The sequence below is a fragment of the Dipodomys merriami genome, unplaced genomic scaffold (genome assembly GCF_024711535.1).
Source record: "Dipodomys merriami isolate MVZ:Mamm:240054 unplaced genomic scaffold, mDipMer1.0.p SCAF_16, whole genome shotgun sequence".
Lineage (NCBI taxonomy): Eukaryota > Metazoa > Chordata > Mammalia > Rodentia > Heteromyidae > Dipodomys > Dipodomys merriami.
In genome coordinates, this window is record NW_027202937.1 from 33,339,382 (window position 1) to 33,356,428 (window position 17,047).

Consider the following 17,047-nt stretch of genomic DNA (forward strand, 5'->3'; position numbering starts at 1 on the left):
CTGACCTCTCTCTGCTTTGCAGCACAGGATACTAGAGAGCTGCTAGGAATCCATTAGCATTACTGAGAAGACCCAACTCAGACAGCCTAGTGGGTACTGGAACCTCCACTTCAAGGGAAACAATGACTCTGTGGCCTGAGTGCTCTGTGTCCTCTCCTCCCTCCAATCTATGTGCAGAAACTCAGCAATATATTAGGATTAGCAGTAGGGCCCTTAGGATATGATAAGTGGAATTACTGACCTTTTAGAAGTAGCACCAAGGGCTGGGAAGGTGGCTCAGTGGTAGAGTGCTTGCCTTGCATGCTTGATGCCCTGGGTTTGATTCCTCAGCACCACATAAGCAGAAAAAAAAAGCCGGAAGTGGTACTGTGGCTCAAGTGGTAGAGAGCTAGCCTTGAGCTGAAGAGCTGAGGGACAATGTCCAGGCCCAGAGTTCAAGCCCCACGACCGGACCTCCCCCCCCAAAAAAAATAAATAAATAAAAAGAAGTAGCACCAAGTCTAGTGCCAGTGGCTTATATCTGTAATCCTAGTTGCTCAGGAGGCTCAGATCTGAGGATTGTAGGTGGAAGCCAGGCCAGGCAGGAAAATCTTTGAGATTCTTATATCTCTAATTAACCACCCAAATCCATTGAAAGGATCAATGAAAGGATCCACCACATCCATGCCAGGGGACCATGCAGAGGCAACCAAGCACAGGAGAAAGATTATTATAAGGTTTATTAGAGGATCCATATTTGCCCCGGAGAGAGAGCTCAGGGCAGCCTCCACTATCTAGGTAGCAGCAGGGTCTGGGGGTAGGAAGTGAGGCAGACGGGAGTTCAGGTGGGTCTGGGTGGAGAGAGGGAGGGGCCAGCTGTATAGTGAAAACTCCAGGGCAGGGAGGGGTCAGGTCTGAGTGGAGTTGAGGACCAAAGGTGGGCATAATGCTTACATGTAGCCACTGTGGCTCAAGTAGTGGAGCACTAGCCTTAAGCACAAAAGCTCAGGAGCAGAGCCTAGGCCCTGAGTTCAAGCAGAAAAGAAAAGAAGAAAAAGGAAAATAGTTTAGATTATCAGAAGCCCAACTGCCACTATGGCCACTTGGAGGTGGGGGTGGGGGGCAGGGAGTGTTGGGAGCTTTGGACCAACAGAGAATCTATGACTGGTACTAGCACAATCCTCCATTTGCACAACAAATTATCATTATTGGTACAAACTCTCTCATTTGCATATCAGATTGTTCCATGATTGGTACCAGCATGAGGAAACTTCTGTGACTGGTGCCTGTGACCGGTGTAGATATGCTAGTCTCCTCCCACTTTGGCTATATAAACAGGCTGCTCCATTACTTTGTGAGCAGTTAGGAGACTCTGCTGCCTCCTAATGTAAACTTATATTCCAATAAAGACTTTCTATCCAGTAGTCTTGCCCACCTTTGATGAACTGGAAACATAATTGCTATTCATTCTACCACATGCAAATCCTTTCAAAGGCATGGAAAACCTGAAGGGTCTTCTGCTCACTTACCTAGGTTTCTATCTGGATAGAGCAAAAGGACCCCAGTCCTCTGGTCTGTAACAGTTCCTGGAAGCATATTCTGAACCGGATGGGTGGAATTGCAGTTATTGTTGATGAATAATTGAAGAAAGGAACCATTTTACATTCAGATTTCTGTCCCAAAGATGCAGCATCAGGTTTTTCAGCTTTGCAAAATGAAAAAAATTCTCAACAACACACAATAATGTGAAGAATATCCCTTGAATATGGTTGATTTAGTTTATTTGTATGAACACAGATGGATGAAACCTGTTGAAATTGTTTTAAGAAGGGGGATATATATAGATGGGGAAGAGTGGGGAGGTGGTCAAGTTGATTAGACCTTCAGATTGATGAAGATATATTGTATACATGAATGGAAATTTCAGACTAAAACCCCTCTATACAACTAATGTTTGTTAAAACCAACCAACAAACCCCACAATGTATTGGTAACTGCTATACAAGGTACCTAAAAATGGTCAAGAGAGTAAATTTCATTAAATGTGCATTTGACCGCAATAAAATATAAAAGAATACATTGCTAGAGATGTAGAGTTCCATCTCTTTTTTTTTGTATGTTTGCTTTGGTGCTGGGGCTGAACTCAGGACCTGGGTGCTCTCCCTGAATCTCTTTGTGCTCAAGGCTAGCAGCACCACTTAGGGCTTTTTGTGAGTAGTTAATTGGAGATAAGAGTCTCCTGGACTTTTCTACCCAGGCTGGCTTCAGACCATGATCCTCAGATCTCAGCCTCCTGAGAAGCTAGGATCTCAGGTGTGAGGCACTGCCCAGCTCATTTTTGGCTTTTTAAAGATAAACAATGTAAATCTAGTTCTGGTGGCTGAAACCTGTAATCTTAGCTACTCAGAAGGTTGAAAAGGATTGCAATTCAAAACCTGTCACAGGAGAAAAATCCATGAGATTCCATGTCCAACACAATCAGCAAACAGCCAGGTTAAAAGTGCTTTTCACGTAGGGCTGGGAAGGTGGCTCAGTGGTAGAGCATTTGCCTTGCGTGCATGAGGCCCTGGGTTCGATTCCTCAGCACCACATAAGCAAAAAGAAAAAAGCCGAAGTGGTGCTGTGGTTCAAGTGGTAGAGCGCTAGCCTTGAGCTGAAGAGCTGAGGGACAGCGCCCAGGCCCAGAGTTCAGGCCCCACGACCGGACCCCCCCCCCCACCCCAAAAAAAAAGTGCTTCTCATGTAGTAGAGCACCAACCTAAGCAAGAAAAACCAAGTAAACTCAAGGCCCTGAGATCAAACCACATTACCGAAAAAAAAAAAAGTTAACAAAATAGAAAATGAAACAAGTTACTTCCCAGGATTAATGTTCAGTAGGAAGTTTATTTTGACATGAGTATGAAGTTTATTTGGGGTGGGGGGGAAGAGGTTGTTTTTCCCCATTAAAATAAAACTTATTTATGTAATTTAAAATGTTTAGATGTTTAAGTAAAGGGAGGGTGTGAAGGAAAATACATAATAAATGACCTATACTTCAAAAAGGCCTTTATGATTTAAACTATTGTAACATTCACTATGTGTGTGTGTGTGTGTGTGTGTGTGTGTGTGTGTGTGTGTGTGTGTGTGTGTGTGTAGTTATGGATCTGAACATTTTTCAGTGATACATTTGTGAAAATGTGGATTCCATCTCCTTTTTTCCTCTTGAATTCAGATATATTCTGGAGTAGCTATCAAAGCATTATGATTTTCCAAAGTGGGTTTCTCTCCTTGAAAATATTTTTTATTGGGGGAAAAAACAGAAGTGGCCCTGAAGCAACTCATTTAATCCATCATATTTTGCTCTTGTTAATGAATGTTTATGTAGGGAGTCTCTAAAGTTTTGTTCCCTTCATAATAGGTCAGTCCTTGACAACTCTGAATTCTTTTAATTCTTTTAATCAAGTGTCACACGAGCATTCTCACAATCTAATACCTAGAGTGGACCATTGTATTGGAACATTACTAAATTTTTGAAGGTCCTGCCCCATTTCAGTAATATTCATAGCTATGAATAATGTACAGGTTGTCTCCACACTTAATTCATCATGCTCTTTCTCTCAACTGTGGCCTGTTTCTGTTGGTGTTTCTCACATTAGAAACTAAAACTACTGATACCTAAGGAAGAAAAAAAAAGTTCTGTGGTTTGTGAGAACTTTGGCCTTGATCCTGGTTGTAGGGAGGAAAATCTCTGAAAAATAGGAAAAAAGATACTACTGAAAAACTGTACCACCTAGCAGATCTTTTGTCTCTATAGTTGTTTTTTTTTTTTTAGATAGAGACAGAGACAGACAGAGAGATAGATGAACAGAGAGAGACAGATACAGAGAGACAGAGAAACTGATAGAGACAGAGACAGACAGAGTGTTCTGGATGTACTCACTGGACTTTTTCCTCTGGGATAATCCATTGCCATTCTTATATTTTTTTCTTATATTGTTCTAGCATGGACTGTTATGATCTTTTCCACATTGGCTTTAAAAAAAAAACAAAAACTTCTTACTTTCTAGCACTAGGAGATGCACCAGAAACATCTTGTATTTTCTATTACTTGGCTTAGAATAACCCCTTGGAGATTACTCATGCATTTTTAGTTTATTTCTATTTTAAGTTAATTGTGACCTGACAGCATGCTATTTATTTCCATTCACTTAAATTTATAATTTATGGCCTGGAATATAGTCCATGTTGATGAATGTCTGTGTGAGCTTGAGAAGAATGTGTACTCCGCTACTTTTGGATAACATAAATGATATTGATAGATTATACTGTTCAGTTCAACTATATCCATGCTGACTTTCTACTGTTGGATTTGTCAATTATTAGATGAATGTTGTTGAAATCTCCATCCATCATAGTAGGCTCCTCTCTTTCTCCTTGAAAGTCCCTGGTCTTCTATGTCATGATCTTTGTTGTTAGGGGAATATACATAAATGGTTATTATGCATTCTTGGAGAACAGACTCCTTTACCACTATGTAACATCATCTTGAAGTGGACACTGAGATGGAGCCCAAGCTGGAATGATTCCATGTTGAGCTTTGCCTTTGTTTTAGGGATTTTAGACTCGATGGGCCTAGTTCCTGGAATGAAAAAAAAAATGCATGTTCCCCTCCCCTTAACAACTTAACCCACCCTTGATTGTTGAGTTAAAGACTGACCAATAGAACAGATAGGTTGTAATCTGGCTCAAACTGGTGATACCACATGCTTATGGTAAACTCCACCACCTTTTGCCCACCAAAAGGTAGACCCTGCCTTACTTGCTAAATTTGTGTGCCACTTTAAACCAAGGCCATAGGCTGGTTTAAACAGCCATTTCAGACAAACTGTAACCTCATTGACCACCTGTGTGTACTCTGGTATCACTGTACAATCCCTTCTGTGTGTTACAATCCCATTGGTCACCTGCATGTGACCTGCTCCACCTCATGGATTATGCCTTTAAAAACCAAAATATGTGGGCCGCTAGGGGAGGGGGGGTCACAGTGTCAGCTCCTGAGCCTGTGCTGCGGCCTGACTGGTCAGTGTAGGAACCTTCTCAGTAAGGTTACTTCTTTGTTAACAATTTTGTTGTGGTGGGCTCTGTCACTCCGGACGACTAGGTGGGCTTGCCTGCCTGAGTATGGGTCTTCCTACTACCCAGCTTGAGACACATAGCTTCTCATTTGGATGAAGCCAGATGGTACTGACAATGCAGAAGCAAAATAAGACCTATCACCTGCTCTTGTGAGATAGAAAACTAAAAATGAAAACAATACAAAACAAAATAACAAAAACACATAAAGAGGACAATTTGGTGCCAAATCAAGTATGTGAGGAGGTCTTCAAAGAAGAGGAAATTTCAGGAGGAAAGTGGGGGTCTCAAAGTGTTGGCAATCATTAGAAGAGGACACACAATATCTCAACTATGAGAGCAATGAGGGCCATACCAAAAGCATGGTCAGTGCTAAGCCCTTGCTTTCCCTCTCCTCACTGTCTCTGTCTTTCTATGTCATGTCACCTATACATTTACATGTATCTATATATCCACATCTATCTTCCTATCTCTCTATGTATCTATATGTCTTCCTATCTCTATTACTGTATCTACTTATTTCTACCTTATTGATATCTATCTATTTGTCTGTCTGTCTATCATCTATCTATCTTGACTAGATCCAAGGCTTGGATGTGTGTCTTTCTTTCCACCTAGTCAAGCTGATCCCCAGCCTAAGGTAGTATTGACATGTTGTGGAACTGTGAAGCCTGAACAAAATATAGTAATTTTAGGTTTGGACTCCATTTTGTCCAGGAACTGTGTCAGTAATTCCCCTTGAGCCCAAATTCCAGGAAATCAGCAACTCCCCTTGATCCCCTTGAGCCCAAATTCCAGGAACAACCCCCTTTATGGAAAATTCCGCTAACCATAGCTAATCAACAGATAACAGTTGGGGTTCAGGCCATCTGCTCCAGCCAATCATTTCAAAGAGAATCAACCCCATGAACCAGCCAATCCCCAGTATCTGGTCGGGTCCCACCACTGGTTACACTAACCATCTTTTAGAATTATTTTATGATTCTCCCGCGGTGTGATATCATTTGTTAAGTGTTGCAATGATGCATAAAAACCTTACTAGAGGAATGGTCCGGGCTCTCAACTCTGACCTACTGCGACAGTGATGGTTGTGAGTCCAGGCTTAAGCTTGTAAAAAACAACCCTCATGTGCTTACATCGGAATCGGCTCCTTGGTGGTCTTTGGGGATCCTTATCTGGGCATAAGAGAACCTTTAAGAAGTAAAACCCAAGAGGAGATATTTGGCCATTGGGGATTTGCCCTTGAAGGGCACTTTCCTTATCCTCTCTTTGCTTCCTGACTGCCACTAGCTGACCAGCTCAGCTCAGTCACACATTCCCACCATGGAGTGCTGCCTTTCCACAGTCCCCAAAGCAACAAAGCAATCCAGTTGTCAGCTGAAATATCTAAAAATGTGGAAAAAAAAATCTTTCCTCTTTACACACTACTTACTTCAGGTGTGTGTTATAGTAATGGAAAGCTGACACTGGCAGTCTTCCCAGGTCAGAAAATAAAATTTAAGAAAATATAAAACACACAGAGGTACATAGTTATTGGTGTTTATTTCTAGATGCTGAGTAGTGTGCCATTGATCTGCCTGCTTATTCACATTTCTGGGACAGTTAGTACTAAGTAGCTTAGGAGCCAGGAGCCACCTTGCTGTCTTCCCTGATGCTGCCACATGAGGCCCACTTAAAAGCTTCTCCTACAAAGAAGACTTCAGTGCCTTTTAGGATTGAACCCTTCCTCATTCTCTGTCCCCCACCTGCTTGCCTAGCACTTCTTGTCTATTCTTACATTTTCACATGAACTTGAGCATGTAGTTCACAACACAATGTTTTTATTTTATTCATTTCACAGTAAACTTGTGGATTCACTTCAGAATTGACGTCTCTTTTCCGTTATCTTCTTCTATCCATAGAGCAGTCCTTCCTTTTATTTATATTTCTTTTGAGTGTTTTTCTAAAATTATTCTTGAACTTTAGACTTGAAATGATACATTTTATACATCATCATCAAATTTCTCTGTATTTTATATATTTTATGTGTGTATGAGAGTGTGTGTGTGTGAGTGTGAGTATATGTGTATATATGTGCCAGTCCTAGGGCTTTCTGCTCTTGCTTGGCTTTTGCTGCTCAAGGATGGTACTCCACACTTAAGTTATTTCCAGCTGTATATTGGTTGATTGGTGATAAGAGTCTCACAGACTTTTTCTTCCTGGGCTGTCTTCAAACCACAATCCTCAGATCTTAGATGTTGAGTAACTAGGATTATAGGGATGCGACACCAGTACCTTGCTCATATTTTACATCTTCTTTACCTTCTCCCCTAATTCTTCTTCTTCCTCCTCCTCTTCCTTCTCCTCCTCTTCCTTCTCCTCCTCCTCCTCCTCCTCCTCCTCCTCCTCCTCCTCTTCCTCTTCTTCTTCTTCTTCTTCTTCTTCTTCTTCTTCTTCTTCTTCTTCTTCTTCTTCTTCTTCTTCTTCTTCTTCTTCTTCTCCTTCTTCTTCTCCTTCTTCTTCTCCTTCTTCTTCTCCTCCTTCTCCTCCTCCTTCTCCTCCTTCTTCTTCTTCTTCTCCTCCTCCTCCTCCTCCTCCTCCTCCTCTTCCTCCTCCTCCTCCTCCTCCTCCTCCTCCTCCTCCTCCTCCTCCTCCTCCTCCTCCTCCTCCTCCTCCTCCTCCTCCTCCTTCTTCTTCTGCTTCTGCTTCTGCTTCTGCTTCTTTTTTTCTCCTTCTTCTGTGCTAGTCCTAGGTCTTGAACTCAGAGCCTAGATACAGTCTGAATTTTTCTCCTCAAGTGTGGGACACTTCAACCACAACTACATTTTCAGGTTTGGGGGACTAATTACAGGTAAGAGTCTCATGGACTTTCCTGAGCTGGCTTTGAACCACAATCCTCAGATCTTACCCTCCTGAATACCTAAATAACAAGCAAGGAAGAACCAATATACAAGGACATGTGCACCTCCATGTTTATTGCAGCACTGTTCACAATAGCTAGCATATGGAAACGACCCAGATGCCCCACCACAGATGAATGGATCCAAAAATTGTGGTATCTATACACAATGGAATATTATGCAGCCATTAGAAATGACAAAATAATGGCATTTGCAGGAAAATGGATGGAGCTAGAAGGAATCATGTTGAGCGAGGTAAGCCAAGAGCAAAGAGACAAACAGTACATGGTCTCCCTGATAAGTGGATGCTAAATCCAAAATGTTAGGCGATACAACAAAATTAACAGGACTTAAGAGACAAAGAACTCCCACTCATCTGGTCGAACCACTACTAAATATCCCCATGCTGCTGATCACATGTATGGTGTATATGTGTACACCGTTATATGTTATAGACCGTGATAGGCAATTTGCTCCAGGAAAGTTAGAATGAACTTGTGACTTTAAATGAGCATCATTATTCCACAATACTGTGAAATTTGGGAAATTATGTAATCACTTAATCACAATTTTAAAAAAAAGAACCTTGGGGAAGGTAGGGAGGGAAGGGATGGTAGGGGGAAAACAATGGAGGGGGAAACAATGCTCAATAGAAAGTGTACTCATTACCTTGCTCATGTAACTGTAACCCTCTGTATAGTATCTTTACAATAAAAAATTAAAAAAATTAAAAAAATAACAAGCAAGGGCCACTGGTGTACAGCTTTGGTTTTATTATAAAAACAAAATAAGTGTCTGTATCTGGAGGTTTAGAATCATACTTTTAACCCCTTAGGCTTTCTTTCTTAGTACATCAATTCTTTTATTTTCATTCTTTTAACTTACTTCATAGAATTTAAACTTATGTGTTTTATATTCCAAATGTTATTTGTAAGTTGTAGTAAATTCTCATGCAGTATCACACAACATATACTTCCAACATTGTCCGATGACATCCATGAATCACCAATCATGTATGAACAAGCTTTCCAGTCCCTATGAGGAAGCCAGACAGGCAGTCAGTGAACAGTTCCATTTTAGCTGAATTTCCCCCTCTGCCCATTGAACAGTGATTTCATAGTTATTTGAACAATTATATTAACTTTAATCCTTATATAAAATAATTGAATAACTCAAATAAAAGGGAGAAATTCTATTGGAAACAGAACTGAGATCAAAGTACAAATATTGTCTCTTAGACTTTTCAGGTAAGTAAGCCACATGTGTGTTCAATAACAAAGTCTAAAATGTATGAACAGATTTGAGGTCTGCATCTAATGACTTCTACTAATGACTTCTATTGCACAATCTGAAAAGATAATACAAAACAAGTGTATGACCATTGAATCTTCAAAATGCACTGACAAAAGGAAGCTTCACATTACTCTCTTCAGTAGCAATATTTTTACAACCAAGGGCTTACAGGATTCTCACAGAAAATCCACAAAAATGAGCTCACAGACAGATAATTACAATGCATTGGAGAAAATGAAGATTGTGAGCAATGGAACAGCCAGACACTATGTGTGTACATTATAGGTGTCATTCTCTAGGAATGGAGGTCTTCTCATATGTTTACATTGCTCAACTCTTGTCTTTTTATCTCTGATGTTTAATATTGGTCTTTTCCTTTTTTTCTTTCTTCGGTGTTCTCCCATTCATACTATTTTCACCATTTATATATATATATATATATATATATATATATATATATATAATAAAAGTAAAATTGATGATTGTGTATTAATCCTATGTTTAAGGTTTTGTTCTTTGTTCTTGTTGATTGTGAGGTTTGAATTTAGGGCCTGGGCTCTCTGTCCTTTATATTTAAAGGCTAGTGCTCTCCCAGTTTAAGCCACCATTCCACTTCTGGATTTCTGGTGGTTAATTTGAGATAATAGTCTCACAGACTTTCTTACCTTCACTGGCTTTAATCCACAGTCCTCAGATCTCAGCCTCCAGAGTATCTAGGATTACTAGCACCAAGGCTTCTATACTGAGGTTTTGAAAGAACCCAATCCCTACAAATGGTATACAAGAATTCCAATTCATCCACATCCTTGTTGACACCAAACTGGATTTTTGATAGTAACCATCCTAAAGGGTGTAACTGGCATGGAGAAATATGCACTAGTACTTAAAGCAGGCGGTCACTAGGGATGGGGAGGTCAGGAAGTTAGGAGAGTCCTGCCAGGTGAGGGAAGGATGGCAGGTGGGCTCCTTCCGCATGGTCCTGATCATCTTGGCAGCTGTCTAAGAGAAGGCCTTGTCTGTAATAAGTACTGCTGTGCTTCTGGACAGATTGGACAGACACCATTCCCAGGAGCTGGTTCGGTGGCCCCGAGGCCTGGGGGAGTGTGGCCAAGGGTGTAACCAATCAGTCAGGGGCATGAACTGTGGGAACCAGGAAGGATGCTGGGCATGGCATGTGAGATAAGGCCAGGGTGAGTCTGATGGAGGCTTGCCAAATCAGCCAGGAGTGAGAATTATATGCTGAGATCTTGTGGCCTCTGTGGCTGAGGCTGCTTCTCTTCCCTACTCAAGCCCAGCTTCCAGGTGCTCACAGCTAGGCTTAGGGCTGTCTTCTGATGTTAGCAACCCCTTTTCCTGGAATGCCAGTGTCTTGTGCTTGGACTGGGATACGTGCTCAAGGGCACGCCAGTCCTAGGTAGATGGGCTGGGTGGGGCCTCCATCACAGCTTGGTCTCCATCCTTAACCCACTGAGGAGTGAGAGTGCCTTGGCCAGGCCTGCCTTCAGTTGTGACCCAGCAGCCTGAGAGGATTTGGGATTGTCCAACCTGGTCAGTGCCAGGACTAGAGACCCAAGGATGTAAATTTTCTGGCCAACACCTACTAATAGTGTAAATTAGACTTTTGCCAGAAAACCACGCAAACATCCAGGTACAAAGAACAAAGAAAGGTTTATTGCTAGCAAAGGGACCAGCAAGACCCCTTCTCACGAGAGGAGTGAGAAGTACTGGCTATTGTCTGGGGTGACCTATATAATCTCCTGAGGCTGGGGGGGGACTCTAGAAGGGGCTAGGAGGCAGAGACCCCATTGTAGGATGTGTGGACCAGGGGCTTCATCATGGCAGACTAGGATTTATGGCTGCTGCCCAAGTAGTAGATAAGGGGCTCTGCAGCTGCCCAGACCTGAAGTCACTCTAACGGGCTCTTGCTGCCTTCTATGGTGGTAGCTGCCCCAGAGGAGAACCATCCCAAGTTAAAAGGGGGTTGGAGGCTGATTATTTACTGCCTTTACTAAATGGGCCCAGTGTTGCCTAGGAAGGGAGCATGCCAAGCTGTGGAAGGGGGAAGGAGCATGCTAAGCTATGGGAAGTGTGCTCATTGGGCTAACATCTACTCCCTAGGACTCCCACATTGGAGGCTATTAGCACTTTGATCTGCCCTGGAACAAGGGCAGAAAACACCCTGCTTCCAGTTGGAGAGCAGCCTTTGGGACAGTTTAATTTCTAATGAGTGAGACCTACTTGGAGTGAAGATATCTACCTCACCCCACCCCACCCCAACCCCAGGCCTGGTAGAGAAAAGCTCAGGGAACTTACTCTCTTCCAGCTTTACCAGCAGTAAGGAGCTTGCACCTCACCCATTAGAAGTTGCAGGATTCCCATAGGTTCTGTTTCTGAAGAAAAGGGGGCTGTTCCAGGTTATTGGTGAGCGTGCATGGACTTCCTGGCACAGACAACCTGCCTGGAGCCTCACTGCAAGAGAGTGAAAGATTCTGGAAAAAGAACCAGTGACTGATTTGGCTTCCAGTGAAAACAGAAGTGCTCACCCTCTTCCTGGCCATTGTGTAGGTTCTAAGCAATTGAGATTTCAGTCTCACTACATAACCAACAGGCTGGATCCATGTATCCCTTATGGCCTTGCCATCCCTGTGGCCTCAGTCAGCTCTGAAAGCTGGAAAAGTGAGCTTGATGATGGGTCACTGGGTCAATCTCCCCTCCTCTCCTTGACTTGGAAGGACCTGGGTCAAGCAGTTCTTGATACACTATGGACTAGTCAGCTTCTCAGCTTCTTTTTTTGGGGGGAGGGGAGGGGGGTCCGGTCATGGGGCGTGAACTCTGGGCCTGGGTGCTGTCCCTCAGCTCTTCAGCTAAAGGCTAGCGCTCTACCACCTGGGCCACAACTCCACTTCCAGCTTTTTTTCTTTTTGCTTATGTGGTGCTGAGAAATTGAACCCAGGGCCTCATGCATGCAAGGCAAGCACTCTACCACTGTGCCATCTTCCCAGCCCCAGCTTCTCAGCTTCATACTCCCCCAAAGAGCTAGAGTCACTTCTGTCCTTAAAGCTGCTAGATGCCTTGAGAAACTACCCTGGCAACCATGATCTTGCTCTCGTCCTGTGAGTGTTGCTTCATTGCCAACTGAGTTGCATTTGAGGGCAGGAATATCGGGATCCCTGCTACTGTTGCTGGGGAATGTGACTGAAAATCCCTGTGCATGGGGCATGAGATAAGATCCTGTGGCTGTCTGAGGGAGAAGTAGATCCTTGATGGCCAGAATTTACACCTGCTTTTGCGGTCCTGTTCCCAAAGAGGAATGCATACTGGGTGACAGGTATAGCAAGTCCTATGTCAGACTGAAGGAGGAAGAGGTCCTGCTACCTCTGTGCTCAGGCAAGCCTCGAGCCCCAATTCTCTCAGTACTCTAAACACCACCTTGGTACTAGGACAACTGTAATACTTGGATCTGGTTTGCTTTCTCCTCAAACTGCTTTTTTGCTGCTGGCACACTATTGAGAATTTGCTAACTTTAAACTGGGCCAGGGCACTGGGCACTTTTCATCCTCCTCCTCCAAACAGCAGGGATGCCATGAATTTAAAACTCCTCTTGAGCAGAAGTCCTATATTGCTAAGATTTAATCCTGAAACTTCATGCTTCAAACACATTGAAAGAATAAAAAGGATTCCAAGGAAGAATAAAGACTCAGAGTATACACTGTGTGCTTATGTATATGAGTAAGATATTTATTTTAAAGAAATATTTTAAAGAAATCCACATTTTGACTTCCCTGTCAGTGAGTCCTGACAGGCAAGGCTGAGCATGATGATCCACAGCAAGGACCCCACTGCAGGACAACAGGAGCTCGGGAAAGCACCATGCATTTGAGAAACAGTAGGCAGGCTCTGGCAGTCCAGTTGCTCTGCTAGCAATGTGAAGACTTAAACCTCTTCTTCAACCAAGTCATCTTCTTCAGCTTCCTCCTGTTCATTAGCGGTGGCATCCTGGTACTGCTGGTACTCAGACACCTGGTAGTTGATGTTGCTTTCAGCCTCAGTGATCTCAGCCATGCCCTCACTGGTGTACCAGTTTAGGAATTGCTTGTGCTGGAACATGGCGGTGAAGTGCTCGGAGATGCGTTTGAAGGGTTCCTGGATGGCGGTGTTGTTGCTGATGAAGGTGGCCGACACTGTTGGTCACACCTGGGATGTCACACGGCATCTTCACATTCTTGGGGATCCACTCTATGAAGTAGCTGCTGTTCTTGTTCTGCACATTGAACATATGCTCATCCACCTCCTTCATGGACATGTGGCCTTGGTTTCTTTTGTTTTTGTTTTTGTTTTGTTTTGACATGTGGCCTTGGAAGATGGCAGTTGCCATCAGGTAGTGGCCATGGTGAGGGTCATAGGCGACCATCGTGTTCTTGGCATTGAACATCTGCTGGGTGAGCTCGGGCACTGTGAGGGTCCGGTACTGCTGGCTGCCCCGGCTGGTCAGGGGAGTAAAGCCTGGCATGAAGAAGTGCAGGCGGGGGAAGGGCACCATGTTCACGGCCAGCTTGCGCAGGTCTGTGTTCAGCTGGCCTGGGAAGCGCAGGCAGGTGGTGACCCCACTCATGGTGGCTGACACCAGGTGGTTGAGGTTTCCATAGGTGGGCGTGGTCAGCTTCAGGGTGTGGAAGCAGATGTCATACAGGACCTCATTGTCAATACAGAAAGTTTCATCTGCCTTTTCCACCAACTGGTGGACAGACAACATGGCGTTGTAGGGTTCCACCACAGTGTCCAACACCTTGGGCGAGGGCATGACGCTGAAGATGTTCATGATGCAGTCTGGGTACTCCTCTCAGATCTTGTTGAGAATCAGGGTGCCCATGCCTGACCCGGTACCACCTCCCAGGGAGTAGGCCAGCTGGAAACCCTGGAGACAGTCACAGCTTTCTGACTCCTGCCTCACCACATCCAGCACCGACTCCACCAGCTCAGCACCTGCTGTGTGGTAACCCTTGGCCCAGTTATTGCCTGCCCTGCTCTGGCCTATCAGACACAAAGACATGATGAGACACAGACTCCAGGAATAATGGCTCTCCCATTAGTATTGTGAAGACAACTGGACTCTTCTGAGCAAACCTTTGCTATTATTTTAGGTACACTTTGGTGAAATAAAGGAAATGTTTTCAATGTATCCAGGACCCTAAAAATCACCCAGGTTCTAAAGAAAGTAAAGAGAATGTGGAGGAGGTTACTTTGTAACCCAAATGAACTACTTCTAGAAATGAAGATCAGAGCCTGCCTCAATAATGGAAATGTAAGTATTTATACAGCAGGGTCAGGAGCACAGTGTGGTCAGAGAGAAGCTAGGCTGCAAGCACTTGTCTGCACCTTGCTCACACATAGCTGTGCTTTGACTTCTGGTGTCCTGAAGTGGCTCCCTGTATTTCCAGGCCTTTGAAATGACCAGCAGCGCTGAAACCTTGTTGGAGGCTTTCCCTGCTTGCTATGCTTTCCCTTCAGAGGCTGCTTTGTCAGGGAGGCCTTGCAGACTGGCACTGATCAGAGCTGTCTGAGTGGCCAGAAGCATGACTCCTGCGTAATGAATTTGGTGTGTTAGGTGAGAACCATGTCTAGGTGGATAAAGGTTCAGCCTGGCACTGGGAACTGGAGTGCCTGGATGTTAGGAATGAGGGGTGCCAGTTAACCATTTCCCATGGACCATGATGACCTACCCAATATGAAGTTGTCTGGCATGAAGATGTGTGGCCAAATAGTCTCAATCTTACTGAGTCTAAGGTGCCAGGCTCTAGGTCCACCATGATGGCCTGAGGAACATATTTGTTGCCTATGGGAACAAGAGTGGACTTAGACTTAGGCCTATGCTTAGCAAGGAACTTAGGGGCAGAGCTTGAGATTCTATGTGGCTTGAGATTCTATGTGGCTCTCAGCATTCATTATAGAAATTGCAGCATTTGAGACATGGAAACAGAAAACAGATATCCTGAGCATGGATCACCATGCAAGAGGTTTCAGCAACTGTAAGGATATTTGCAGTTGTCTATTTCATGAATATGCATTCCTTGCCCTTTGGGCACGGTGGCTGACATCTCAGCTACTCAGCAGAGAAAGATGAGTGTCAGGGTTTGAGCCTAACTGGGGCAAAACAAAGATGGAAAAAACCTCTTTTTTTGTTAATTTCATTTTATTGTATAAATGCTGTACAGAAGGGTGACAGTTACATGAGTAAGATAATGAGCACATTTCTTGTTGGGTACTGTAACTCCCTACTTCATTGTTCTGTTACTATCACTTCCCTCCCCCTAGAACCTTTTTCAAGAATTGGGACAGGTATAGCTATTCAGCAAGTAGAGGTAGGGGGAATTCAGGTTCAAGGCTTTCATGGGTGAATTCACAATACTCAAAAAATAAAGCAAAATGGCTGGGGGTTTCTTAAGTGGTTACAGCACTAGCCTTATAAGCTCAAGGCCCCAAGTTCAAACTAGAGTACCACTTTAACAATGGCAGCAAGTCCTTGCTTGTCATTAGTATTCTGTGTATTAGTATTACTCTGCTATAGTATGGGAAGCCAGATGGGAGACCCTCACCATTTGCCTCATGGTAATACACCTCAAGTCTCTGCAATGCATGTTGTTGTCTCCGTGGCGGTTGCCAGGGCAGTCAATGTTGTGCGTATCACTTAGCCTTTCCCACAGCTGAGAAGGAAAAGAAGTGTAGTATGGCCTGGAATGTTAACTGTCCAAACAGTGCATTTTACAGGAACTATAAGAAACCCATGTCCTATTAATACAATTTTTTTTTGGTAAAAAATGATTACATTTTCTAAATGATAAAAAAAGAAAATAAAATGGTGGTATTTTGGTTTAGTTAATCTGTGCTTTCTGGATGAATAGAAGACATCTGGCTTCTCCTATGTGTATTCTATCTTATGCGGTACCATATTCTGTTTGGATTCTATGACAAGAATCTGGCCTTACATGGACATGAACTTGGAAAAGCAGTAACTTGAGGATTCAGCTAGAGGTCCAGGGGTCCTCAGAGGACACACCGACAACAACTGAGCTAGAAAACACCCAGCTTAACGGAGCTGAGATGACTCATGAAAACTCAGAGAGGTTTGCACTAAGGTAGAAAAACTGTTCTCAACTATCTGACACTCACAGGTTGACACAAAGGGGAGCCTTGGTATCTGTCAGCTCAAAGACACTGCATTCCTTTCATTCAAACCAGACCAAAACATTCATTAGTCTATTCCCAGGAAACTCTAAGCACAATTTTTTTTTCTGCGTATGTGGTGCAGAGGAATCGAACCCAGGACATCATACATGCAAGGCAAGCACTCTACCACTGAGCCAACTTCCCAGCCCTCTAAGCACAATTTTTTGAGTCTCAGGCAAATCTAATACATGCAAGGGCATTGAAACCACCCCAGCTTTGCTTAAAAAAAACCACACACCTGTGGCCACACAGATAAGGGCAATTGGAGAAACTTCCTGGGGGAACTTGACTTTCCAGGAGGTTAGGGAGCACTATGGGGTCCCATTGCCCTTAGTGTAGGCAGACTCCCACCATCTCCACCCTCTAACCCCCGTGCTCCTCCTCCTCCTCCTCCTCCTCCTCCTCCTCCTCCTCCTCCTCCTCCTCCTCCTCCTCCTCCTCTTCCTCCTCCTCCTCCTCCTCTTAAAATTGAGATGAGAATCTTAGGCCAGTGCCATGCTCACCTTTGTGCCAATCTGGTTGACACACTGACCCACCTGCATGTACACAATCTCTCCCAT

General features: G+C 43.8%; 1 pseudogene; it reads right to left on the reverse strand.

Moving 5' to 3' along the window:
- Positions 1 to 13,196: 13,196 nt before the first annotated feature.
- Positions 13,197 to 17,047, reverse strand: LOC138827891 (tubulin beta-2B chain-like; annotated as a pseudogene).